Source organism: Sapajus apella, unplaced genomic scaffold (genome assembly GCF_009761245.1).
Source record: "Sapajus apella isolate SASKATOON/1434 unplaced genomic scaffold, GSC_monkey_1.0 scaffold10, whole genome shotgun sequence".
NCBI classification, from domain to species: Eukaryota; Metazoa; Chordata; class Mammalia; order Primates; family Cebidae; genus Sapajus; species Sapajus apella.
This window is the reverse complement of record NW_022436950.1, coordinates 32,991,165-33,019,016: the sequence shown is the minus strand read 5'-3', so window position 1 is coordinate 33,019,016 and position 27,852 is coordinate 32,991,165. Positions and strand designations below refer to the sequence as shown.

Here is a 27,852-nt window from a genome sequence, read left to right as displayed (position 1 = left end):
GAATTTACAAAAACTCTTCAGAGGCCAGGAGCAGTGGCTTGCACCTGTAATCCCAGCACTTTGGGAGGCCGAGGCAGGCAGATCACCTGAGGTCAGGAGTTCAAGACCAGACTGACCAACATGAAGAAGTCCCATCTCTACTAAAAATGCAAAATTAGCTGGGCGTGGTGGCACATGCTTGTAATCGCAGCTACTCAGGAGGCTGAGGCAGGGAATTGCTTGAATCCATGAGGCAGAGGTTGCAGTGAGCCGAGATCATGCCATTGCACTCCAGCCTGGGCAACAAGAACAAAACTCCATCTCAAAAAAACAAAACAAAACAAAAACAAAAATTATTCAGTGGCATGGTTAGCATTCTTATCCAAATTGGTAAATGCCAATGTTCTTAACCACCAGGCATTTGGGGCACAAGAATCCTTCTTCAGGAGTGCTTAAACAGAGCCAGTCACGGTGGCTCACACCAGTAATCCCAGCACTTCAGGAGGCTGAGATGGGTGGATCACTTGAGCTCAAGAGTTTGAGATCAGCCTGGCAAACACAGTGAAACCCTGTCTCTACTAAAAACACAAAAATTAGCCAGGCGTGGTGGTTCATGTCTGTAAGCCCAGCTACTTGGAGGCTGAGGCAGGAGAATTGCTAGAACCCTGGAGGTAGAGGTTGCAGTGAGCTGAGATCATGCTACTGCACTCCAGCCTGGGTGACAGAGCAAGACTCCATCTTAAAAAATAAATAAATAAATACATAAAATATAAATAAATAAATACTGCTTAAGCCAGGAGAGAGCGATGCTGAATTTAGAGAATAACTCTATGTTCCTTTTCTAGAGCTGCACCTTTGGCTGAATGACAAAAGAAAACAAAACACAAAATAAACCATTCTTCCCTGCAGAGGAGGGTGACTTGACCGGAGGAAGCCCAGAATGATGATGATGCATGGAAAAGAAAGCCACTTCGGTTCTTTCTTAGACTCTGCCTCACCACTCCCCTCTTCTCACCTCCGCCTCCAGGACCAGTGGAACAGCCAGTTTATAAGAACAGTTTTAATTTCAGCTTTTATCCTACCTATAATTTAGTACTATGTCAGAGGTCCACACTTGACAGGGTCTGTTCTGTTCCTCGGGCTGGTTCTGACTCTGTTGTTTAAGTCCCTGCAAGATGACTTTATAAGAACCAAATTGCCAGACCAAATTGCCAACTCTTATCCAGCCTCTGGCAGCTGGATTCTGAGGAATAAATGAAGAGAAGACACTCAGGCAAATGCATATTCTTGTTTTTGTTTGTTTTTTAGACAGAGTCTTGCGCTGTCACCCTGGCTGGAGTACAGCAGCAAGATCTCTGCTCATTGCAACCTCCGCCTCCCGGGTTCAAGCAATTCTCCTGCCTCAGCCTCCTTACTAAATGGGATTATAGGTGCACACCACCACACTAGGCTATTTTTTGTATTTTTAGTAGAAATGAGGTTTCACCATGTTTGCTAGGCTGGTCTTGAACCCCTGACCTCAGGTGATATACCCACCTCAGCCTCCCAGCCTCCCAAAGTGTGTTGGGATAATAGGTATGAGCTACCACAGCCAGCCAAATGCAAATGCATATATATATATATAAATATATATATATATATTATATGTGTGTGTGTATATATATATATATATATATTTTTTTTTTTTTGAGACAGAGTCTCACTCTGTCACCAGGCTAGAGTGTAGTGGAATGATTTTGGCTCATTGCAACCTCTGTCTCCTGGGGTCAAGTGATTCTCCTGCCTCAGCCTCCTGAGTAGCTGGGACTACAGGCATGTGCCACCACGCCAGCTAATTTTTTTGTATTTTTAGTAGAGATGGTGTTTCACCATGTTGGCTGGGATGGTCTTGAGCTCCTGAACTTGTGATCCACCTGCCTTAGTCTCCCAAAGTGCTGGGATTACAGGTGTGAGGCACTGTGCCTGGCAAGATTTCATTGCAATTTTAAAAAATTTTTGTAGAGATGGGGTCTTGCTATGTTGCCCAGGCTGGCCTAGAACTCTTGGGCTCAAGTGGTCCTCCCACCTCAGCCTCCCAAATTGCTAGGATTACAGGTGTGAGCCACTGTGCTCAACCCAGTCTTTCTTTTTTTCTTGTTGTAGTTTTACCCTCAAAACTGCCATCACTTTTTTTATTCTCTCAATACACAATTGTGCACAAAGGTTTGTGATCTATCTCTGAACATCTGGACAGCTCACTCTGCACATCCAGGGATTCCAGCCAAAGGGATATTTTCCACGTTGGTTTTCCCCTTGATCCACCCAAAAGTTCAGATTATCTGATGGAGGGCTGAGATTAGGGTCAGACAGGTGAAGCTGGGTCATGGAAGAAAAAAGTAGGACCGGCCGGGCGCGGTGGCTCAAGCCTGTAATCCCAGCACTTTGGGAGGCCGAGGCGGGTGGATCACGAGGTCAAGAGATCGAGACCATCCTGGTCAACATGGTGAAACCCCGTCTCTACTAAAAATACAAAAAATTAGCTGGGCATGGTGGCGCATGCCTGTAATCCCAGCTACTCAGGAGGCTGAGGCAGGAGAATTGCCTGAACCCAGGAGATGGAGGTTGCGGTGAGCTGAGATCGCGCCATTGCATTCCAGCCTGGGTAACAAGAGCGAAACTCAGTCTCAAAAAAAAAAAAAAAAAAAAAAAAAAGAAAAAAGTAGGACCTTATCTTTGTTTAAAAATTTGATATTTTGTTAATCATGGATTTTTTCCATTAATTTTAATTACTGAGGCTTTTGGTGCCCTGTTAAATTTTGGGCCAAGTGCGGTGGCCCACGTCTGTAATCTCAACACTTTGGGAGGCTGAGGAGGGCAGATCACAAGGTCAGTAGATGGAGACCATCCTGGCTAACACGGTGAAATCCTGTCTCTACTAAAAATACCAAAAATTAGCTGGGCATGGTGGTACATGCCTGTAGTCCCAGCTACTGGGGAGGCTGAGGCAGAACTGTCTGAACCTGGGAGGCGGAAGTTGCAGTAAGCTGAGATCATGCCAGTGTACTCCAGCCTGGGTGACAGAGCAAGAATCCATCTCAAAAAAAAAAAAAAAAAAAAAAAAAAAATTACCTCAATTGCCTTATCCTAGTTCTGACCTGCCGTAACACTTGATCCCATTTAAGCCATGGAAATTAGATAGTCCTCTGTGTTGAAAAAGCATTGGAACTTAGGAGAGATGGTTCTAAAACGTAGCTCTGACTATCACTAGCTGTGTGACTTTGGATAGGTCAGTGACCCAACTGGGACCCCAGATGTCTCATGTGGAAAACACAGGTGACATCTAATTCTAAACCTTTATGATTCTCCCCTGGTGTTTCCTAACTGAGAAGCTCAAAGATGGCAGCACCGCATATTCTAGCTCTTTGATTACTCTCCATGCCTCAAATTAGCACCAAATCCAGTCCCTTGCAGAGTGCACATTCAAACAATGTCTTCCAGTAAATGTTTTTTTTTTTTTCCATTTATTTATTTTATTGCATTTTAGGTTTTGGGGTACATGTGAAGAACATGCAAGATTGTTGCATAGGTACACACGTGGCAGTGTGATTTGCTGCCTTCCTCCCCATCACCTACATCTGGCATCTCTCCCCTTGCTATCTCTCCCCAGCTCCCCACCCCCCACCGTCCCTCCCCTATTTCCCCCCAACTGACCCCAGTGTGTAGTGCTCCCCTCCCTGTGTCCATGTGTTCTCATTGTTCAACACCTGCCTATGAGTGAGAACATGCGGTGTTTGATATTCTGCTCTTCTGTCAGTTTGCTGAGAATGATGGTTTCTAGGTTCATCCATGTCCCTACAAAGGACACGAACTCATCGTTTTTGATGGCTGCATAATATTCCATGGTGTATATGTGCCACATTTTCCCTGTCCAGTCTATCATCGATGGGCATTTGGGTTGGTTCCAGGTCTTTGCTATTGTAAACAGTGCTGCAGTGAACATTCAGGTGCATGTGTCCTTATAGTAGAACGATTTATAATCCTTTGGATATATACCCAGTAATAGGATTGCTGGGTCAAATGGAATTTCTATTTCTAGGTCCTTGAGGAATCGCTACACTGTCTTCCACAATGGTTGAACTAATTTACACTCCCACCAACAGTGTAAAAGTGTTCCTATTTCTCCATATCCTCTCCAGCATCTGTTGTCTTTAGATTTTTTAATGATCGCCATTCTAACTGGTTTTTACACATTGGAACAAAAATATAGATCAAAGTCCAAACCAAAAAGCCTACACAAATTAAAAACATTCTGCAAATGAAAACAAAACCTTCCCAAACAAGAATATTGTACCTCCCTCATTCCTCCTACAGAAAAGAACCAACTGAAATCATTGGTGTTTCTGATTCGTTTAAGTATGGCAAAGTCTTACTACATTTTTTTCCCCCAGGAAATAGTCTATTCAAATATTTCAGATTTCAAGTGAAGCAGACTTATGTAATCATTCTGCCCTTGGGGATTTCTGTCCATCTAAAGATGCTAGAACCACCCTAATGAGTCACAGTTCATAAAATGTAACATCTGTGAGAGAAGGTTATAAACATCAGCAGTGCCCAAAACAGCTGTAGAATTTTAAAAGAAACAGAATTTCCACTTCCCAACTAGTTCTTCATATTTAAGTTGGCATAACTAGAAAGCAGACAGAGAGAGCATTTGTGCATATAGCCCAAATCCCCTTTTCTTTTCTCCTTTTTTCCTTGAGAAAGAGAGAGAGAGGCTGGATGCAATGGCTCACACTTGTAATCCCAGAAATTTGGGAGGCCCTGGTGGGCAGATTACTTGAGACCAAAAGTTTGAGACCAGCCTGGCCAGCATGGTGAAACCCTGCCTCCACTAAAAATAGAAAAAATTACCCGGGCATGGTGGTGCATGCCTGTAATCCCAGCTACTTGGGAGGCTGAGGCACAAGAATTGCTTGAGCCTAAAAGGTGGAGGTTGCAGTGAGCAGAGATCCCACCACTGCATTCCAGACTGGGTGACAGCACAAGATTCTGTCTTGTTTAAAGAGAGAGAGAGAAAAAAAAAGAGAAAGTGTGTGAGTGTGAGCATATGCATGAGAAAGAGTGCAGGGAGGGAAAGAGGCAAAGGAGAGAGGGAAAAGATACTGATTCAATGGTAAAATACATGACCTTAAAATATAAAACACATTGGTGGCCGAGTGTGGTGGCTCACGCCTGTAATCCAAGCACTTTGGAGGCCAAGGTGGGCGGATCACCTGAGATTGGGAGTTCAAGACCAGCCTGACCAACACGGTGAAAACTCATCTTTAAAACAAAACAAAACAAAGCATATTGGCTGGGTGTGGTGGCTCACACCTGTAATCCTAGCACTTTGGGAGACCAAGATGGGTGGATCACCTGAGGTCAGGAGTTCAAGACCAGCCTGGCCATCATGGTGAAACCCCATCTTTAAAAATATATAAATAAATAAATAAATGAAACATATTTTGGGAGCTCCTTTCAGTCTCGGCTCGATCTTGTCTTCAGTCTCGGCTCGATCTTGGCTTGATCTCGGCTCACCGCAACGTCCCACTCTTGGGTTCAAGTGATTCTCCTGCCTCACGCTCCCAAGTAGCTGGGATTACAGGCATGTGCCGCCACACCTAGCTAATTTTTTGTATTTTTAGTAGAGTTGGGGTTTCTCCATGTTGGTCAGGCCAGTCTCAAACTCCTGAACTCGTGATCCTCCCGCCTTGGCCTCCCAAAGTGCTGGGATTACAGGTGTGAGCCACCGTGCCCAGCCCTATGACATCTTTTCCGCATACGTATTCTCTAACCAGTGGTAGAAATGAAAGGGCAAGAACCACTTCAGATACCTCTTGACAATTTTGTAAATTGCTTCTGGACACAAAGAGTATATACCAGTAGCTGTATAGTAAGTCATTTTAATTTACTTAATCTTTCTTTCATAGTTGATATTAGCCACCTTGTCCCAGAAGCAAAGGTCTTGTACTTGCGGGAAATGAAAGTGACCTTCTAAAGGCCATTAAGTATGGTGGGTCACAGAAAGAATAGATGTAGGTACATATCTGCACTGTCTATGGTGTCAATACTTTAGATAATTCAAAAGCCAAGTACATCTCCAGGTATTCAAGTTCAAGAAAATAGTTACAAAATATCTTGACACGTATACCAGTAATACAATATATCTTCACGGAAACATAACACAAGCGTTTTTTCTTTTTATGTTTCTATTTTATTTCTATAGAGATGGGATCTTGTTATGCTGCCCAGCCTGGACTTGAACTACTGGCCCAAGAGATTCTCCCTTTAAGCCTCTGGAGTAGTTGAGATTATAGGCACGCACCATCATACCTAATAGGCAGTTCATTTCCGACAAGGAACTTGGAAGGAACATAGTAAAAAACCACTTGATACAAGAATATTTTGTTTAAAAAATTCTACTTTTAGAATAATTTCCTGTATCTTTTGTTCTCATCACAGATTTTCTCTACCAAGGCAAAGTCAGACAAAGCATTTTTTTCCCTTTTCTTTCTTTCTTTCATTCTATTACTATTGTTATTATTATTATTTTAGAGGCAGGGTCTCATTCTGTCTCCAATGTTGGAGTGTAGGGGTATGATCATAGCTAACTGCAACCTCAAACTCCTGGACTCAAGGAATCCTCCCACCTTAGCCTCCTGAGTAACTGGGATTACAGGCACCCGCCATCACTCCTGGCTAATTTTTGTCTTTTTTGTGGAGATGAGGTTTCACCATGTTGGCCAGTCTGATCTCAGACTTCTGACCTCAAGTTATCCTCCCAAAGTGTTGGGGTTACAGGCGTTAGCCACCCTGCCTGGGCAGCGTTCACTTATTAAGCAACATCTGCATTGAGCTTTATGTCATAGCAATGCAAAGCAAATAATGTTCTCCAACAGGCTTTCCTAGCAGATAATGTGTCTAGGCAGTAATTGCAGACCCTGAATTATTTCCTTAAAATGGATTTCATAATTTTACATTAAAGAGATATGTAATATTGACTAATAGTTTATTTAGTGCCTTTTCACAATGAAAAGGAAGCAAATATAGTGTGTCCCAGTGGGGTCCCAATCAACCACTTTTCATATACATTTCCTTTGGACAAGTACCATTCACCAAAGGCATCAAAGTAGTTAGCGTCCTGTGATGACCTGTTCTGTCATTTAAACATCCTAAATTTCTGCTCAAACACAACCTTTTTCCTCGACCTTGAGCTCAATGTGAGTCAACAACAGGATGTGACAGCTAAAAAAAAAAAAAAAAAAAAAAAGAAAAAAAGTATTTGCCCTTTGGCTGTCTTGATAGAATTGGCGAAGTGTTTATCCAATTCTACTTGAACTCATCAGACAGCACCTAGGGGTACTTTGTTCTTTTCTAGGAATTATGGTTTAAGAGAAACAATGATAAACAGGAATATGACCAGAGGAGAGAGAACCAGATGGACAGAAACTGTATCATGTGAGGAGCACTGAACAAACTGGTGAAAGCTATTTTTCTGGGAAAAGAAAGAGCAGGGTCACATTTTTTCAAATGTCCAAGGGCTGACATTTGAAAGAGGGAACTGTTTAAACTGGCCTCAAAAAATTGAGGGACACTAATGTTAGCTCAATGTAAGGCAGAATTTCCTAAAGATTATAGTTGTTAAACATTTAATAAATTAATTAAATTAATTATTTATTCAGTACCTACTAAGTATTCTAGGTCCTGGAGAAAGAGCAGGATACAGAACGTATGGAGCTTTCATTCTACCATAAAGCTATGCCAGAGGATGGTACACTTCTCATGCTTGGAGATGTTTAATGATGCAACCATAAAGTGAGGGGTTTTAAGCAGGAAATCAGACATTACACGGGATTGGACTTACTGATTTCTAAAGTTCAGTCGATGCTGACACCCTAAGGTTCTGTTAGGTTCTACCAAGTTTTTTTTTTTTTTTTGGTTTTTGGGACGGAGTTTCGCTCTTGTTACCCAGTCTGGAGTGCAATGGCGCGATCTCGGCTCACCGCAACCTCCGCCTACTGGGTTCAGGCAATTCTCCTGCCTCAGCCTCCTGAGTAGCTGGGATTACAGGCACACGCCACCATGCCCAGCTAATTTTTTGTATTTTTAGTAGAGACGGGGTTTCACCGTGTTGACCAGGATGGTCTCGATCTCTTGACCTTGTGATCCACCCGCCTCGGCCTCCCAAAGTGCTGGGATTACAGGTTTGAGCCACCGCGCCCGGCCCCAGGTTCTACCAAGTTTTTTGGAGGGAAGGGGTGACATGGAGGGTATAGAGGATGGGTATGATTTTTTTTTTTTTTTTTCAATCTTTAAGCTGTTTGAAAAGGGGTGGAGTCAGATTGTCTAAAGATCATGGGATCACAGCCTTGGTTGTGCGTGTGTGTTTTTTCCCTTTGTTTTTAAAAGATGGGTCTCACGCAGTTGCCCAGATTGGCGTGCAGTGGCGCAATAATGGTTCACTTTCAACCTACTGGCTCAAACGATTCTCCTGCTCAGCCTCCTGAGTAGCTGAGACTGCAGGCACGCCACCGCATTCCGCACTAGCCTTGCTAAAGCTGGATGGCTTCCATAGGTATTCGCCCAGGGCGCCCGCCTCCTGGGGCTGGGGATGGGGAGGTGGGTGGTGGCGGCAGCGGTTGCGGGGGGCGGGGTTTCAACCCACCCAGGTCAGGCGGCCAGCTTACCTTACCACAAAAGAGGAAAACTCTGCTCTTCAGTGCTTCAGTCCACATGGCACTATGGACCTCAGATGCTGCTGTCCCTCAAGGCCCGTCACCCCTCTACCCACTGCGCCCACTCCAGTGCGTTTCCTCTCCTGTAACAAACAGCTCCCAAACTCACCTTCTACCCTAGTTCTTTCCTGCTACCAGATCGACGTCCTCCCTCCTAGACACCATGTTTTGTGCCTCTATGTAACCACAAACTTGAACCTAGCTCCATTTGAAAGAGCCCCAGGCCGGCACAGTGGCTCCCGCCTGTAATCCCAGCACTTTGGGAGGCGAGGCGGGCGGATCACTGAGGTCAGGAGTTTGAGACCAGACTGACCAACATGGTGAAACCCTGTCTCTACTAAAACTACCAAAAAAAAAAAAATTAGCCAGGGGTGGTGGCACATGCCTGTAGTCCCAGTTACGCGGGAGGCTGAGGAAGGACAATCACTTGAACCGGCACCCGGGAGGCAGAGGTTGCAGCGAGCTGAGATTGCGCTACTGCACTCCAGCCTGGGTGACAGAGCAAGACTCCGTCTCAAAAAAAAAAAAAAAAAAAAAAAAAAGCCCAAAATCTGTGTCTTGCACTAATTACAAATCGTGTCCACAGCCCACTCCCCAACCTCCACCTCCAGGGGAGGATTGGGGGCTGGAGATTGCATTAATTTCCAATGGCCAGTGGTTTAATCAATCATGACTAAGTAATGAGCCACCGTAAAAACCAGAGCTTCCGGTTTGGTGAACACGCGGAGGTCCTGGAAATGGTGGCGCGCCCAGAGGGCATGGAAGCTCCGCGCCCCTTCCGCAGACCTTGTCCCGTGCCTTGCTCCCATCTGGCTCTTCCTGAATTCTGGCCTTTGTAGTAATCTTGTAAGTACACCATTTTCCCGAGTTCTCCGACCTGATCTAGCAAACTAATGAACGTGAGGGGCGATCGTGGGAAACCTGATTTATATTATATTTTAGAAGAATAGGTAACAACCTGGACTTGTAATTGGCTTCTGAAATGGGGGCGGTCTTGTGTAAAGAAGCCCTCGATCTACGCTGGTCTGCGCTATCTCCAGGCAGAAAAGATCAGAACTAATTTTTTTTTTTTTTTACGAAGTTTCGCTCTTGTCGCCCAGGCTGGAGTGCAGTGCCGCGATCTCGGCTCACTGCAACCTCCGTCTCCCGGGTTCAAGCGATTCTCCTGCCTCATCCTCCCGAGTAGCTGCGACTAAGGGCGCGCACCACCACACCCGGCTAATTTTTCTTATTTTTAGTAGAGACGGGGTTTCACCATGTTGACCAGGATGGTCTCGATCTCTTGACCTCGTGATCCACCCGCCTCGGCCTCCCAAAGTGCTGGGATTACAGGCTTGAGCCACCGCGCCCGGCAATTTTTCTATTTTTAGTAGAGACAGGGTTTCACCATGTTGGCCGGGACGGTCTCTGTCTCCTGACCTCGTGATCCACCCGCCTCGGCCTCCCAAAGTGCTGGGATTACCGGCGTCAGCCATTGTAGCTGGCCGAACTGAGTTAATTTTTAGGACACCAGTTTATGTTCAAGCCTGGCAAGGTGGCTTACGCCCGGAATCCCAGCCAGGCAGAGGATTGCGCGAGGCCAGAAGTTGGAGACCTATTTGGGCAACATAACAAGACCCAGTCTCTAAATAACATTTTTTTTTTTTTTTTTTTTTTGAGACTGAATGTTGCTCTATGACCTAGGCTGGAGTGCAACGGCAGGATCTCGGCTCACTACAACCTCTGCCTCCTGGTCTCAAAGGATCCTCCCACCTCAGCTTCCTGAGTAACTGGAATTACAGGCATGAGCCACCTGTCTGGCTAATTTTTTTTTTTTTTTCTTTTTTGAGATGGGGTGTCACTCAGGCTGGAGTGCAGTGTTGCGATCCTGGCTCACTGCAGCCTCCACCTCCCCAGGCTCAGGTGATCCTCCCACCTCAGTTTTTGCATTTTTGTAGAGATGGGGTTTCACCATGTCACCCAGGCTGATCTTGAACTTCTGGGCTCAAGCAATCTGCCCACCTTGGCCTCCCAAAGTGCTAGGATTACAGGCATGAGCCACAAAACCTGGCCTCTAAAATTTTTTTTTTAAGTTAGCTGGATGTGATCATGCATACCTACAGTCTCAGCTACTTGGGAGGCTGAGGCAGAAGGATCACTTCAGTCTAGGAGTTTGAGGCTGTAGGGAGTTATGATCCTACCACTGTACTCCAGACTAGGCAGACCAGACCAGACCTCACGTCTCTTAAAAAAAAAAAAAAGAAAAAGAAAAAGCTGGTCACAGTGGCTCAGGCTTGTAATCCCAGCACTTTGGGAGGCTGGGCTGGGAGAATCACTTGAAGCCAGGAATTTGAAGCCTGGGCAACATGGTGGGACCCTGTCTCTACAAAAAAATTAGCCAGGCATGGTGGTGCACACCTGTAGTCTCCGCTGCTTCAGGAGCTAAGGTGGGAGAATTGCTTGAGCCTAGGAAGTCAAAGATCCATTGAGCAGAGATTGCGCCACTGCACTCCAGCATGGGTGACAAAGAGAGACCCTGAATCAAAAATAAAAAGAAAAAAAAAAAGAAAGAAAAGAGAGAATTGCTTGGTGTGGGAAAAGCTCTCTAACCTGGTGGCAGAAGTATTGAGAATATTTTGAGTATAGAAAAATGTTTATCCCATCATATACTCAGTATATATAACCTATTACTCTAATTTTCGATCTCAAGTCCCTTCCAATTTCCTATCTTCCATTTCTAGTGTCCTTCTAGTTTCTATGTTCTTTTCTTTTCCTTTTTTCTAGAGACAGGATCTTGCTCTGTCACCCAGGCTAGAATATAGCGGCCTGATCATACTTAATTGCAGCCTCAACTCCTGGGCTCAAGTGATCTGGCCTCAGCCTCCCAAGTAGCTGGGGATCCAGGCATGTGCCACCATGATTAGCTTAGTTCCTGCTTTTTTATTTATAGGTACTGCTTTGCAATTTTTTCTCAGCCCAGCATAGATACTAAATCAAATACATTGATTAAGCTTGTCATATAAATGTTTTGGTACAATCAGTTCCTGTTCTTTCATCAGTGATCTAGGGAACTGGAAAAGAAACCATGAGTAAATTGTTCTAGGTTTGTTGTATGAAAGACCAAGATAGTATATGTTAGGGCATAGCACAGTGTCCAGATCATAGCAAGCGCTCAATAAATGTGCAATATCATTGTTATGACTTTACTTGATTGATCCTTTCATTAGATTATATTATGAAATATTTCACAAGCCTTACATGACTTTGTTTAAACGTAGCAAATTCTCGGGCTTCTAGATAATTTAACGATCAATGGCTCTAATCAGAGAGCTCATTTGATAATACTATTTGTGGTTACTTTTTTTTTTTTAAGATGGAGTCTTGCTCTGTTGCCCAGGCTGGAGTGCAATGGTGTGATCTCAGCCCACTGCAACCTCCACCTCCTGGGTTCAAGCAATCCTCCTGCTTCAACCTCCTAAGTAGCAGAGATTATATGCGTGAGCCACCATGCCTGGGTTGTGGTTACTTTTGATGGCATTGTGGATCTGGGTTTCATCCTAAGAGAAAATATCAGCTGAAAGACTGCTGTGAGCAACAAAATAATGGTTTCCTGCTGTTACAGTAAAGCTACACTGTGTTTATTTCATCTCTTGACAAAGTAGCACATTCTGATCCTGTGATAATGTTCCACCAAAGGAGTTTATTTATTTTGCAGCAAAGGATTTCTGTAGATGAGTTCATTTCTTGTGATGAATATCAGTATAACATAACCAAGCTACTTGCTATGATCTCACTGACCTGCTATAATCCAACTGGCTAAAGAAGCAATCAGTGGTTTTTCTTAGCAAGAGATATATTTGATTTGTTTACTCTCTTAAGTTTGATGAGTATATCGTTTACTGATTGCTTGAGAAAAAAGTAAAAACAAGTGGTCACCGTGTGGGAAATTACTAAGGAGCATCCAGTTATTCTGAGCAGATTCTATTTACCATATCTAGAAAATGGGTCTTTATTTTTAAAAACCTATCTTTATTTAAGGCTGAAAGATGTGTGAATATTCTTGTAAGTGTTCAAGTAACAAGTTAAAAAGCTAAACATTTTTTTTTAACTTCCTGCATTTTGGGAAATCTAACATATTTCTGAGGAAGTCTCAAAATATGACTTTTATTTTTTTCTTTTTTGGAAACACTCTGTCTCCTGGCTAAAGTGCAGTAGCAAGATCATAGCTCACTGCAGCCTCAAACTCCTGGGCTCAAGTGGTCCTCCCACCTCTGCCTTCCCAGTAGTTGGGACTACAGGTGTGTACCACCAAACCCAGCTAATTTTTTTTTTTAATTTGGGGTAGAGATGGGGGTCTTAACTATGTTCAAGACAGTGATCCTGAACTCCTGGGCTCAAGAGATCTTCCTGCCTTGGCCTCCCAAAGTGGTGGGATTATAGGTATGAGGTGAAAATGCCACTTTTACACAGTGTTAGGTATATTATCATCCTTCCTACAAGACAAGCAGTTTTCACTGTGTGCTGAAATACACCCTTCCCCATTCAACTGCCAAAAATCCAAAAAGAAGATCATGGAGAAATACCATATTTATATATGAAATATCATTCCAGAACAAAGAATCCCTCCCAGATAAGAAAAAAACCATTTCATTTTACCATCTAAATTTTTCCCAACTTCTTGGTTGTTGCATGTAAAGAACCTTAATTAAGTGTGCATTTATAAGTGTGTGTTAATAGTAATAAAATCATTCCAAAGGTGGATGATTTTATTTTGAATACAGTTAATAAAATGAGAGTCCCATTGGGGCACAGTGACAAATGGAAAGGCCTTATTTAATGTTATCAATACAATTGGGTGACAGAATAAATAATTTATATCAACACGGCATGTTCCATATAGTAACCAAAAATTTATTTGACGAAGCTTTTATCTCCTGAACTTGCTGGTGGTTTTGGAACTAAAGAGAAAATCACCAGCTATTCTAAAGCGTAAGTGGTACTTTTAGATATTGCTTCCCTAAATGAACTCTTCCCTGCCTCTACAAACCTATGCCCCAGCCTAAATCAGGGCGTTTGCTCTAAGCTCCTCACTTACATGTTACTATGAATGTGGAAGCTTATTTCATGGATGCCTGTCTCCCCCAGTAGCCTGCAGTTTTGCTTTCCTTTATACTCCCAGAGCCTGGCACAGTGCCTGGCAGACAGTAGGGCTCAATAGTGTTCCTTGAAGGAAAGACTATTCAGTAGGCTTTGTTGAAAGCAGTCATGTACATGGGCATCTTGGCAATAACAATTTTGTCTGAGAAGGCAAATGTCAACCGGAGAAGAGAATTTAAATTCTTATTTATTATCAAATCTATTAGTTCCTGTTTCATTTCTCTCTCTCTCTTTTTTTAATCAAAGGCATTAAAAGAATGTTGAGTACCTAGGAAAGCCAGCCCCACTCCTGGTGTGTTCAGTCTGTTCAGCCACTTCCCTTCCTTAGCCCAGCACTTTTGACTGACAACAGTTCCCGTTTCCAGGAAAAGATGATGAGATTTTTCTCCAAACTGGTATGAGGAACTAACAAGTACACTATAAACCATTGTCACTGTCATGTATTGCTTACAATTTTTTTTTTTTTTTGGTTAGAGTCTCTTGCTCTGTGGCCCAGGCTGGAGTGCAGTGGCGCAACCTCGGCTCACTGCAACCTCTGCCACCAGGGTTCAAGGGATTCTCCTGCCCTAGCCTCCAGAGTAGCTGGGACAAGTGTGCACCACCCCACCTGGCTAATTTTGTAGTTTTATTTTTATTTAATTAGTTAATTAATTTTAAAGAGATGGAGTCTTGCTCTATCTCCCAGGCTAGAGTGCATCTCGGCTCACTGCAACCTGTGCCTCCTGGATTCAAGTGAATCTCTTGCCTCAGTCTCCTGAGTAGCTGGGATTACCAGTACCTACCACCATGCCTGGCTATTTTTTTTTTTTTTTTGTATTTTCAGTAGAGATGGGGTTTCACCATGTTGGCCAGGCTGGTCTTGAACACCTGACCTCAGGTGATCCATATGCCTCGGCCTCCCAAAGTGCTGAGACCACAGGCATGAGCCACTGCATCTGGCAATTTTGTATTTTTAGTAGAGACAAGGTTTTGCCATATTGGCCAGGCTGGTCTCAAACATCTGACCTCAGGTGATCCACCTGCCTCAGCCTCCCAAAGGTCTGGGATTATAGGCATGAGAAACCCTGCCTGGCCTGTTGCTTATAATTAAAACCAGTTGACCTAACTCTACTCAAAGGAAGCAAGTATTAACCACATCTAATTATGTAAGTAGCATTTAATACATACAGTAATACTCAGTATTTCCTGAGTACTTGTTAAGCACAGTACAATGCTAAGCAACTTTACATGCATTATCACATTGAACTCTCAGAAGAATCCTGGGAGGTACTGTTATTATTTCCATGAGGCTAAGAGAGCTTTGGCACTTAGTAAAAGTGGTGAAGACCAGACTAAACATCTGGGTCTCTCTGACCTTGGGGCCTTCCTTCTTAACTCCTGTACACACAGTCTCTCTGAGTAATGATCTGTTAAGGTGTTCATCTCCCTTAGTAAACTAAGAACATCAAGGGCAAGGAATATCTTTTACTTATCCTTGTATCTCAGCAAGGAGCAGAGTGCTCAATAGGTGCTCAATGAATGTCGAGTGAATGAAAAAGGAAGTGCTTTCTCAATTATCAAAACTATCATGCTTAGGCTGGGTGTCATCGCAGCAGTTTGGGAGGCAGAGGTGGGAGGATTACTTGAGTCCAGGAGTTTGAAACCAGCCTGGGAAACATAATGTGACCTCCATCTCTACAAAATCAAAAAAGAAGCCAGGCATGGTAGTACATGCCTGTAGTCCTAGCTACTCAGAGGTGGTAGGATCACTTGGGCCTAGGAGGTTGAGGTTGCAGTGAACTGTGACAGTGCTGCTGTACTCCAGCCTTGGCAACAGAGAGAGCTGTGTCTCAAGAACAAACAAATCATGCTTACTATGGTTTTAGTGTGTAGAAATATACAAATGTTTATATAAATGAGAAATATTTACATATATAAATATATGTAACTTTTTTTTTCCCAGACAGGGTCTTACTCTGTAATGGAGGCTAGAATGTAGTGGCACGGTCACATTTCCTGCAGCCTCCACCTTCCAGGCTCCAGCAATCCTCCTGCCTCAGCTTCCTATGTAGCTGGAAGTATAGGCCTGTACTACCATGCCTGGCTAATTTTTAAAATTTTGATAGAAATGTGGACTCACTATGGTGCCCATGCTGGTTTCGAACTCTTGGGCTCAAGCAATTCTCCCATCTTGGCCTCTGAAAGTGTTTGGGCTACAGGTGTGGGCCATGGGGCCCAGTCTCCTATTTTTATTAAATTATCGATTCATTTTTTATGTTAAGGCATAAGAAACTGCTATTTTGTTAGATCAAAAATGGTCAAGGTCAAAAAAAATGGTCAAGGTCACAGCCAGGCCCAGTGGCTCACACCTGTAATCCTAACACTTTGGGAGGCTAAGGTGGGTGGATCACTTAAGGCCAGGAGTTGGAGACTATCCTGGACAACACAGTGAAACTCTGTCTCTATGAAAAATACAAAAATTAGCCACGGATGGTAACACACGCCTGTAATCCCAGCTATTCTGATGGCTGGAGCAAGAGAATCACTTGAACCCGGAGGTGGAGGCTGCTGTGAGCTGAGATCACACAACTGCCCTTCAGCCTGGGTGATAGAGTGAGACTCTGTCTCCCCCGCCCACCCCCCCCCCCACCAAATAGCACTTTTTTGGGTTGTTTTTTTCAGAACTTTAAAACTTCTTAGTTTATGAACTTAATTCTGTGTCTCAGGCAGTACAACTCAAAGCTTTCTGAGGTTAAGAACTTTCCACTAAAATCGTGTGTCTTCTCTCATCACACTAACTGAGGGTTCAGTCAATATTTGCTTGACTGATAATGACAAATACAGGTGGATTTTCTTAGTGAATGCTAAGCACCTCTCCAACAGGGCAAAATATTAGACTTCCAAATAAGTAACCCAATTTTTCAATTTCTATCTTCCTCTGCCTGACGATGAAGGTGAAAACTGAGAGTAAAACAAAAATAATACAACATTCAAAAAGTCGTAACATACCTTATTTATTTGCTTTGTTGAATTCTTTTATCACAAAACAGTTCTTTTTTTTTTTGGAGACGGAGTTTCGCTCTTGTTACCCAGGCTGGAGTGCAATGGCGCGATCTCGGCTCACCGCAACCTCCACCTCCTGGGTTCAGGCAATTCTCCTGCCTCAACCTCCTGAGTAGCTGGGATTACAGGCACGTGCCACCATGCCCAGCTAATTTTTTGTATTTTTAGTAGAGACGGGGTTTCACCATGTTGACCAGGATGGTCTCGATCTCTTGACCTTGTGATCCACCCCCCTCGGCCTCCCAAAGTGCTGGGATTACAGGCTTGAGCCACCGCGCCCGGCCAAAACAGTTCTTTATTTGCACTTGTCCTGTAGAGAGTTGCTGTTTGCAATGCTTCACACACTCAATTTACATAAGCTAGTTGAGTTTGTTTGCTGAATAAAACGCATTAAGACCAAGTTTGGGTAATTGGCTCTCCCCTAGGTCAATTTGCTTCGCCCAGAGATAAACTTTTCTGCAGGCAAAGCCAGGTCCCATTCCTAACCCCTGCCCTTCTCCACTCTTTTGAAGGGAGGATTGCATAATTTCTAGCAAAAAATTTCTGCCTGATTCATGTTATATTTTATTCCTGTTGATACCACTTTCTTTAACAATGAAGAACATTTTTCCACTTATTTGAGTTTCAACAAACTAATCAGAACATAATAAGATCAAGTTCATATTGAAAAATATGCAGAGTCTGAATAGAAGATTTTTTCCCACTAAATATTAAGTACCCATTGTATATGCTAGATAATCCATCATATAGATCACACTGAACAGTGACTTAATAAGAAGGGGTTAAAAAAAAAAATCCAAAAAGGAATTGGAGAGTTTTGGAAGGAATCTTATCCATTTGATTTATTGTAAAGGAAAGAAAGCCAAGGTACAGAGAGTTTGCTCCGTCTCATGCCATGAGACAAGTTAGAGGCAGAGCTCAGGGATGACTTGGCAAAATCAAAATAACAAGTGTAAAGATATTGTGCAGTCGCCTGTAATCCCAGCACTTTGCGAGACCGACGTGGGCAGATCACAAGTTCAGGAGTTTGAGACAAGCTTGACCTACATGGCGAAACCCCATCTCTACTAAAAATACAAAAATTAGCTGGGTGTGATGGCACACACCTGTAATCTCAGCTACTCAGAAGGCTGAGGCAGGAGAATTGCTGGAACCTGGGAGGAGGAGGTTGTGGTGAGCCGAGATTGCGCCATTGCACTCCAGCCTGGGCAACAGAGCAAGATGCCGTCTCTCAAAAAAAAAAAAAAAAAGATATTGTAGATATTGTGCGTTAGACGTATATTTGGAAATTGTCCAAGTTCAAGAGAGTGCTATGTTACTAATCTTGATTTAACTAGTTATGCCTTTTCTACCTTTTAATTTTGTACTGTCGGTTTTTATTGTGGCATAGTGTCTATTACTTTCATTAAATGTAGCCATACTGAAGTTAATACCACCAAGGAAACCAGGTAAATCAGGACTGTATATTGCCACCAGATTTAAAGGTTTAACTTTGTGGTTTGTGTGGTAATTCAGACCTGAAAAAAAAATAGATAGCTATTTTTCCCCCATTTTTTTTCCCCTAGAGACAGGGTCTCACTATATTCCCAGGCTGGACACCATCTCTCAGGTTCGAGAGATCCTCCTGCCTCAGCCTCCTGAGTTGCTAGGACTACAGATACACACCACTGTACCTGGCAACATTAGAGAGTTTTAACATTATAAAAATAATGTACGATTAGAGTAAGTTTGGGAAAATGGAATGGATATATTGCCTGAAGCAGTGTAGAACACACCAGTGTGGCATAAAAATTATTTTGGGCAGAAGGGATTTAAGTTTTGAAATCTCTTATCTGCCTAAAAGCAGAGCCCTCCAAAAGAACTCAAGAGAATTTACTGCCATAGATCCCCTCCCTGGAAGCAATCAGGGAAGACTGACTCTTATCACCAGAGATGAGAAGTCTTCCACCACACCCAAACAGATATTGTCACTAAAACTCTCATATCACTGGTCTATTCTCCTAAGGATCCATTTATGTTTCTAAAAAGTCATTTGGTTTCTTATAAGTGCCCTTCTTCTCTTCCATTTCTCCTATTCAGATGGCATATATAAAACAAAACAAAAAACAAAAAAACACGCACATAAAAAAAAAAAAAGATGGCATGTAAGCCCTAAATTCTAACTGCCCATCTCAGTCACTTTTTTTTTTTTTTTTTTGTGATAGGTTCTGGTCGCCCAGGCTGGAATGTAGTGGCACAATCATAGCTCACTGCAACCTCTGAGTCACATTTACTTGGAAACGCCCATATCTATGTATATACAATTAAATTTTATTTTCTCTTGATAATCTTTCTTCTGCCAATTTCATTTGCTGGCCCCTGGTAACAAATCTAAGAGGGAACAGGAGAAGATTTTTCTCCCTGACACATATATAACCTCACCATCAGAGTAACACATCTATTATCAATTTTGCACATTCAATCCTTTCTACTTCATTTACTTTTTACATGATTATAATTCTGGTTAACATGATCTGTTATTAAATATTTATCTCAGGGACATGACAATTAGCGGTAAAGTAACAGGAATGTATGATCTTTTATAAGCTAAAATCATAAAATAGGCCATGAAAAACATAATCTAGCATCTGGAAGATGTACAAATATGATGAGAATTATTCACTAAGAATAATTTCTTGTAACTTGAGACCCAGAGAAAGTTCCCTTGGTCTTTTTTTTTTTTTTTTTTTTTAAATAAAACAAAAATACCATTGGATTGATGTAACAACAGGTTTGTGGATTCTTGAGTGAATAAGTCTGCCTTAAGTGAAAAAGTCAATTTAAGATCATTATTGCCAGTGAAAGTTCTGTTATCAAATGTTATTTTGTTTTCATTAGCTTTCCTTTGGAGGAAAAGATAAAAGCAATTGGTGCTCACAGTTTCTGACTAGAAAAGGAACAATTAAATAGCTGAACCCTTCTCTCCCAGTCTTCCCTGCATTTAGCCATCTATCCCTTGTTGGGAGAGCCTGGATATCAATTATTCTAAAAAGAAATTGAGAGTGAGATTTCAAAAAGGCAACAACAACAAAGAAAGGGGAGAGCACAGCAAACCACAAGACTTTCATCGTAAAAAGGGGGAGCCAGTGTGGGGGAACTGCATTACAGCTAAATTGAGAACTTTTTCCCACCTTGTAATCTAAAGAGGGAAATATCAGCTTTCATCTCAGAGTACCATTTTTTTTTCCACTAGTTTCTCAACAGTGAGCCTTCCACAAATGATGTTTGACTATTTCTAGATCACAACTCCTTAAAAGCCAGATTTATGAGCTGTAATTATGTAGGTAAAAAGCTGAGAAAATTACTTAAAGTTCTTCTTTGTCGGCCACCCCAGCAACATGCTTATTTTCTCTCTTGCAGGGTTTTAGGATTCATCAGCAGCTGTAGTGAACCCTATAGGATCGTCCCTAAACACTTTTGCCAAGACCAAAAATATGAATCTGCAGACAGAGCATTTTGCAAATGATCAGGAGTCCTTTTCTTTTTTTGCCAGCTAGTAGTTAGTCAAAATGCTGTTTTGTAAATAAATTGTCTGCAGGAATCCTCATCAGGTCAGCTCTAAATGTATCAGTTTGAGGAAAATAAACAGGAGAGCACTTACCAGTTAATTTTCTGGGATGAGAGAAGCTATTGTCCCACCAGAACTAAATGGAGAATGGTGTTCTGAACGGCTTTGTTCCTCCTTCCACTGGTATCTGGCTTTTGAAATGACAGTGTAGAGAAGAATGATGTTGGGTTTTGAATGTGGTTCTTCCCTTCCCGCACCACCCTCCACAAAAATTCATCATGCAGGCCGGGCGGGGTGGCTCACGCCTGTAATCTCAGCACTTTGGGAGGCTGAGGCAGGCGGATCACAAGGTCAGGAGTTCGAGATCAGCCTGGCCAACATAGTGAAACCCTCCCATCTCTACTAAAAATACAAAAATTAGCCGAGCATGGTGGTGCATGCCTGTAGTCCGAGCTACTCAGGAGGCTGGGGCAGGAGAATCATTTGAACTTGAGAGGTACAGGTTGCAGTGAGCTGAGATTGTGCTACTGTACTACAGCCTGGGTGACAGAGCAAGACTCCTCTTGAGGGGAAAAAAAAAAGAAAAAAAGAAAAAAAAATCATCATGCAATCCAGGAAGAAAGTAAGCAATGAACATCTGTACTAATTAATTCTCTCTCCCAGCCTGTGTTTGTGTAACAAGTTTGTTTTTTGAATGGAAATCATTGCTACTAGCTGTTCTGCTGCAGGCTGAAAATCAGTGATGAATGGGGGACACCCAACCCTTCTTTGTCTGGGTAGGCGTTTGCCTAAGAAGAGTCAAGTAAAATTAGCAGAGACGGGCCGGGCACAGTGGCTCAGCCTGTAATCCCAGCACTTTGGGAGGCCAAGGTGGGTGGATCACCTGAGGTTGGGAGTTGGAGACCAGCCTGACCAACATGGTGAAACCCTGCCTCTACTAAAAACACAAAAATTGCCAGGCGTGGTGGCACATGTCTGTAATCCCAGCTACACAGGAGGCTGAGGCAGGAGAATCACTTGATCCTGGAAGGTGGAGGTTGCGCTACTGCACTCCAGCCTGGGCAACAAGAGTGAAACTCCATCTCGAAAAGAAAAAAAATGAATTAGCAGAGATGGAACATTCTTCAAATGCACGATATAAGGCTCATTAGGAGATTTTACTTTCTGGGCTTCAGTATGTCCTGACAGTGAAGAGACGGAATCACATATTAGTTAAGTGTGAATTTTAACTTTTTTTTTCTTTTTTGAGTCAGAGTCTCACTCTGTCACCCAGGCTGGAGTGCAATGATGTGATCTTCAGCTCACTGCAATCTCTGCCTCCCGGGTTCAAGCAATTCTCCTGCCTCAGCCTCCTGAGTAGCTGGGATTATAGGTGCCCGCCACCACATCCAGCTAATTTTTCTATTTTTAGCAGAGACGGGGTTTCACCATATTGGTCAGGTTGATCTCTTGGCCAGACTGGTCTCGAACTCCTGACCTCATGATCTGCCTGCCTCAGTGTCGCAAAGTGCTGGGATTACAGGCGTGAGCCACTGCACCTGGCCTGTATTTTAACTTTTAATTTACTTACATAGATAGTTTGAAAGAGAATTTTCTTAGTACTGAGGGAATTAAAGGTTTGATTTTTTTTTTTTTAGACGGAGTCCTGCTCTGTTGCCTAGGCTGGAGTGCAATGGCATGATCTCAGCTCACTGCAATCTCTGCTTCCCAGGTTCAAATGATTCTCCTGCCTCAGCCTCCTGAGTAGCTAAGATTACAGGCACCTGCTACCACGCCTGGCTACTTTTTGTATTTTTAGTAGAGACAGGGTTTTGCCATTTTGGCCAGGCTGATCTTGAACTCCTGACCTCAGGTGATCCACCTGCCTTGGCGTCCCAAAGTGCTGGGATTACAGGCATGAGCCCCCACCCTTAAAGGTTTGATTTTTTTTTTTTTTTTTTTTTGAGTTGGAGTCTCACTCTGTTGCCCAGGGGAGTATAGTGGCGTGATCTTGGCTCACTGCAACCTCCGCTTCCTGGGTTCAAGGAATTCTCCTGCCTTAGCCTCCTGAGTAGCTGGGATTACAGGCATGTGCCACCACGCCTGGCTAACTTTTTTGTATAAATACAAAACAGGGGTTTCACCATATTGTCCAGGCTGGACTCAAACTCCTGACTTTGTGATCCACCAGCCTCGGCCTCCCAAAGTGCTGGGATTATAGGCATGAGCCACCTCGCTGAGCCTAAAGGTTTGATTTTTATCTCTGGTCACCATCTGTGGGCCTGGCAGATGTGAGCCCATCTGTGTACCTGAGGCAGGATTCAGAATTCATAAATTCAAAGGATGAGAAGTGTGGGGCATGAAGGTAGACATGCCTTGATGTGGCAGGTTTCTCTCTGACAGCTAGCTATCTTTATTTTTGTCTGGTCTAACTTCAGCTTAACCATGTGATATTTGAAATTGAACAATGTTAGGCTGTGAAAGGTCAGCTGCCAGAGAAGCACACGATTTTGTTTTTGTCCACTGTTAAAGACCAAGTCTAAGTCTAGGAAATCCAAAGCAGGAATTCTCATGGTGGGGGTCGGGGGCGGGGAGGTGCACTTTTACAAAGTACAGATATCCCTCTGCCCTGTAAGAATGAATACTCTCCCACACCTACCCGCAATCCCTTGATTCAGTCTTGGCATATTTTTCAGTCTTTTGTGAGACCAGATGAATAGATGTGGTCAGTGAAGGGGGTGGTTACTAGAGCTCTGTTAATTTCCGTTCCTTTGCATTAGCAGTATTAGTGTTTACTATAGTTCTGTACTATGTTCTGTAATCACACAAAATCACAATTTCACCTGTAAAAGCTATTCCTGAAGAGAATTTCAGGGAGTTACTTTACATGAGTTTTTGGCTGTAGAGCAGGAGGCAATGAGTAGCAAAGAACATAAAAGGCGACAAGAGAAATGACATTGATCAAGGATTGTCCTATGTTCCAAGCATAGTTTAAGCATAATACACACGGAAACCCAGGAAAGTGTATGCATTTTTATGTTGTAGTTACCACCTAAAACAGTATTAAAACATATACTTGCTTCACTTTGAAATTAGTTTAAGAAATAATAAGTAAAAGGAATAAATATCTCTGCAAATAAGCTTTATAGTTTGATATATGTTTGAAGAGCTTCCCCTTGATACTCTAAGGCATGACTTGCAGTTGATCTGTTGTGCAAAAGTAGCTAAAGTGCTCAGGTGTACTAGAGATAAGCTACCCGCTACCTCTGAGCTCTGAGCATTAAGGGCATAGTACATACCAGCCAGGCTGTTTGGTGCATTGGTTAAGCTGGTGGGTTAGTTAATTGGAGATCTGTTAAGAGAGCCTTTCGTGTAAGTGGCAGAGTTGGGGTTTGATTCCAGATGTTCTGATTTCAAAGATCATTCTCTTAAGAGACTTAAACATTGGGCTATCAATTTCCTTATTGGAAGAGATAGTTACAGAATTGAGTGAATGAGAGGAAGGGATAGCAAAACTTCTACCAGGTTGAAGGATTTCAGGACACTTTTGCCACTTTCTTTTTTTTTTTGAGATGGAGTTTTGCTCTTGTTGCCCAAGCTGGAGTGCAGTGGCACGATCTTGGCTTACTGCATCCTCTGCCTCCCGGGTTCGAGTGATTCTCCTGCCTAGCCTCCTGAATAGCTGTGATTACAGGCACCTGCCACCACTCCTGGCTAATTTTTTGTATTTTTAATAGAGATGATGTTTCGCCATGTTGGCCAGGCTGGTCTCAAACTCCTGACCTTGTGACCTGCCTACCTCGGCCTCCCAAAGCCCTGGGATTATAGGCATGAGCCACTGCACCCAGCCAGTTTTGCCACTTTCTAAAAAATCATTTGCAGATTTTCTGAAGGCTGCTGTGGCTAGTATTTCAATGGGTTTCTTTTCATATATATTATTTTTATTTTTAAAAATAGAGACGGGGCCAGGCGAAGTGGCTCACACCTGTAATCCCAGCACTTTGGGAGGCTGAGGTGGGTGGATCATCTAAGGTCAGGTGTTCGAGACCAGCCTGACCAAAATGGTGTAACCCTCTTTACTAAAAATACAAAAATTAGTCAGGAGTGGTGGCATGCGCCTGCAGTCCCCAGCCACTCAGGATACTGAGGCAGGAGAATTGCTTGAACCCAGGAGGTATAGGTTGCAGTGAGCCAAGATTGTGCCACTGCACTCCAGTTTGTATGACAGAGTGAGACTCTGTCTCAAAAAAAAAAAAAATAGAGACAGGGTCTCACTGTGTTGCCCAGGCTGGTCTGGAAATACTGGGCTCAAGTAATCCTCCTGCCTCAGCTTCCCAAAGTGCTGGGATTACAGGCGTGAGGCACCATGCCTGCTCTCAAAGGGTTTCTTGACTGGAGAATGTGTGCAAGCAGATCTATCTGTAGGGCCACCTGGGTTCAGAGATGGAAGATACACAATGCCGCTATCATATTATTTTGGGGAATAGAATCTCCCATTTCATACAAATAGCATTTCTCCACTAATGCTTGAAATATCACTGTTAGAAAACTGCTCTTTTGAAGAGATTGCATTGTAAAAGAGAAGATTTATATTAACTTAATGAAGCTTTAATTGTAAGAAAGGGTTGGATGATTTTAAGTTGGTCATTCCCTCCCTCCCATCAACCTCACCAGAACAATTGGGGTCGCCAACTTGGCCTTTCACCTTTTGATATCATTAAGGTTAGCATTATTCTTTCTTTTTTGTGTGATGTTAAGATAGCATATTCCCCCAAACATCTAAAAACTCTGATGATAGAAATTTCAGAAACAGACATTTGGGAGAATATTATATAATCAAGTCATATTCTTGTCAATGACCATTTCTAATCTTTTTGTTGTTGTTTGAAAAAACGAACAAAAAAAATCAGTCCAGAACAGAAGCACTGGAAAAGAGATATACAAAAGGACATTTTCCTACAGAGAAGCTGATTTATGAATAACAGAAAGACATTTACATTTTTTCCCCTTGTCAGGGTGATGATTATCTTGTGTAAATGCCTGGTTCTTCAGGGTAGGCAGGTTGGAGATTATACTTGGGGGGCCTTTAGTTGGTTGAACTGTGAGGCTAGAGACACAAAAAGCTTTTTGCAGAGACTGAAATGGTCTCACAGTGGCAGGCTTAGTAGCCCTGGGGGTCACAGCAAGCAGCCATGGCAACCCAGCCATACAGGGAAGTTTTCATCCACTTAAACCGGAGAATACTTAAAGGCTTCTGAATGAGGACGAAGCATTGTGCAGATTCTTGCTTCTAATTCTGTTTTGCCCCATGTAGAGAATGAGTCTTGAGGATACTTAGTGGGAAAGTCTGCGGAGGACTTAGCTCTCCAACTTTTCCACAAAGATTCCTAAAGTTCTAATTACCTGTGGAAATGTGGGGAACAGCTTCTGTTTTATATCTAATTTGAGTAAACTTTCACTTTTAATATGCCAAATTCGAATTCAAAAGAGATCCAGATACAAAACATTTTTAGGTTTTCTTAAATACAATCTACTGGCTCAGACACATGCTGGCGGGTGTGAAGATTTTGGGGCAAAGCAAGCACTCACCTCCCTGGAGTTGCTGGTGCCTGTGGCTGCTGAGGGGAAGGAAGCGCGTGGCCAAAGTTTTCAGGGCTCTGGGCTCTGTCTGAATCCTTGTAGTTTAGTGATTTCTCTGGGAGGACGCGTCACAGCTGCCCTGAGTCCAGGAAGAAGTATTTCCTCTCTTTGCAACAAAGGGAGATAAATAATCTTTTAAGTTATTGCTCTGGAAAAGGAAATGTGGTTTGCCAGTGGTTAAGTAAATCTGTTGTACATTAGTCAACAGCGTCTGGGTGACACCATTGCTGGCCCTGATTCAAAAGAAAGGACTGCTGTGGGCATTCAGGTCACTCCCAACTACCTACTCTAATTATGCTACTTGTCTCATTAAACTGCAGATAATTGTGGCTATGATGTAAGTGTATCTGGATTTTTCCAAAATGCTACTTATTAGGAAAGGAAAAGGATCAGAGAAGACAGCATATTTTCTCAACCTCTTTAAACTTGTTCAGCTGCTGCTTTTGCATTTTTCATTAGGAAATTGGTAGCCTGAAGGCTTACTGCAGCTGTGGATGTATTTTGTTTGTGAAGCAGCGTTTTCTAGAGTTTGAATTAATTTTCAACATTTAAAAGTCAGGAATCTTAGCCATCTAGATTATCGGCTCTTCATGAAAAAATTAGCAGACCTGGGTACAGTGGGTCTATGTCCCAACAAGAACACTGTTCGAGGTGTCTGCACAGCGGCTTACTCCCAGCACCACCTGCCTACTTTTGGCTTGGCATCGAGGTCCCAGCTCCACACCCTCCTCTTCTGTCCAACTCACTCACGGACACCATCTGGATCCTCTAGCAATGTGCACTTTCAATTTTTTTTTTATCTTTCTAATTTTTTTCCTATTGAGCTTCTTCCATTTCAGAAAATTGAATATGCAGAATAATAAGTCACTGGGTGCTTATTTTTATTGCATAAGGAACTTGTGATTTGTTCATTAAAAAAATGAATACCCAATGTGTCCATAGTAAAACCTGAATGCAGTATAAAGCACTGTGAAATTAACAAAACCAACCTTGCCCAGCTTAACTATGGAATGGAGGCATGACGAGAGGAGGTGTAGCAGGGAGCAGTCCACCTGGGTGTAGGCAATAAGGGGCCTTCTGCCTGTAGAGAATTTAAAAACGATAATAAAACCAAATAAGCCCTCCTGCTTTTTGTTGTAACCATGTGCCAGCAATTCTCAGGTCAATCGCGAAATGCTCCTCCCCTCAAGAGATCTTGTTGGTTTCAGTTGTAAACAATTACTGTGATTATGATGAGCTGTCATTTCATGTGTATGTATTACCTACTCTTAAATAGACAATGTATTTTACATAAAAGCTAAGTATTATTATTTTAATCTTTGTTATTTCTCTTTAATAGACAATGTAGTTTACATTGAAGATGACAATTATAAAGATCACCCGATGCCATGTGTTGATTTAGATATGTTTTCTTTTGAGATTCAGTTGATAATTGTTCCAAAACATTGGCACAATTATATTTTCCCACTATGAGGCAACATGTGCCTGCATTCAAACAATAGATTTAAAATACATAATGATAGCGTAATCAGGGCAAAAACAAAGAAGCAGAATTTAAGTCATTTCAACTTCTTTATTCCATATTCTGTCTTGGAATTTTTAGGTTTTTCTTTTTTTTTTTCTGAGACAGAGTCTTGCTTTGTTGTCCAGGCTGGAGTGTAGTGGAGCAATTGGGGCTGGCTGCAGCCTCTGTCTTGAGGGTTCAAGCGATTCTCCTGCCTCAGTTTTCTGAGTAGCTAGGACTTCAGGCATGTACCACCATGCCTGGCTAATATG

The 27,852-nt window shown here is 42.6% G+C and overlaps 1 protein-coding gene across 2 annotated transcripts in view; it reads right to left on the bottom strand.

Annotated features, from left to right (window-relative positions):
- Positions 1–26,334, bottom strand: part of GPR1 (G protein-coupled receptor 1) — a 48,907-nt gene extending 22,573 nt beyond the window's left edge. The window contains exons 1-3 of one of the 2 annotated variants that reach the window (XM_032278506.1): positions 26,026–26,334; positions 20,551–20,648; positions 1,062–1,222 (exon numbers count right to left, since the gene is read on the bottom strand). The gene's annotated coding sequence lies outside the window, so the exon portion shown is untranslated. The remainder of the gene's footprint in view (positions 1–1,061; positions 1,223–20,550; positions 20,649–26,025) is intronic. The other variant, XM_032278507.1, reaches the window with a different exon arrangement.
- Positions 26,335–27,852: the final 1,518 nt, after the last annotated feature.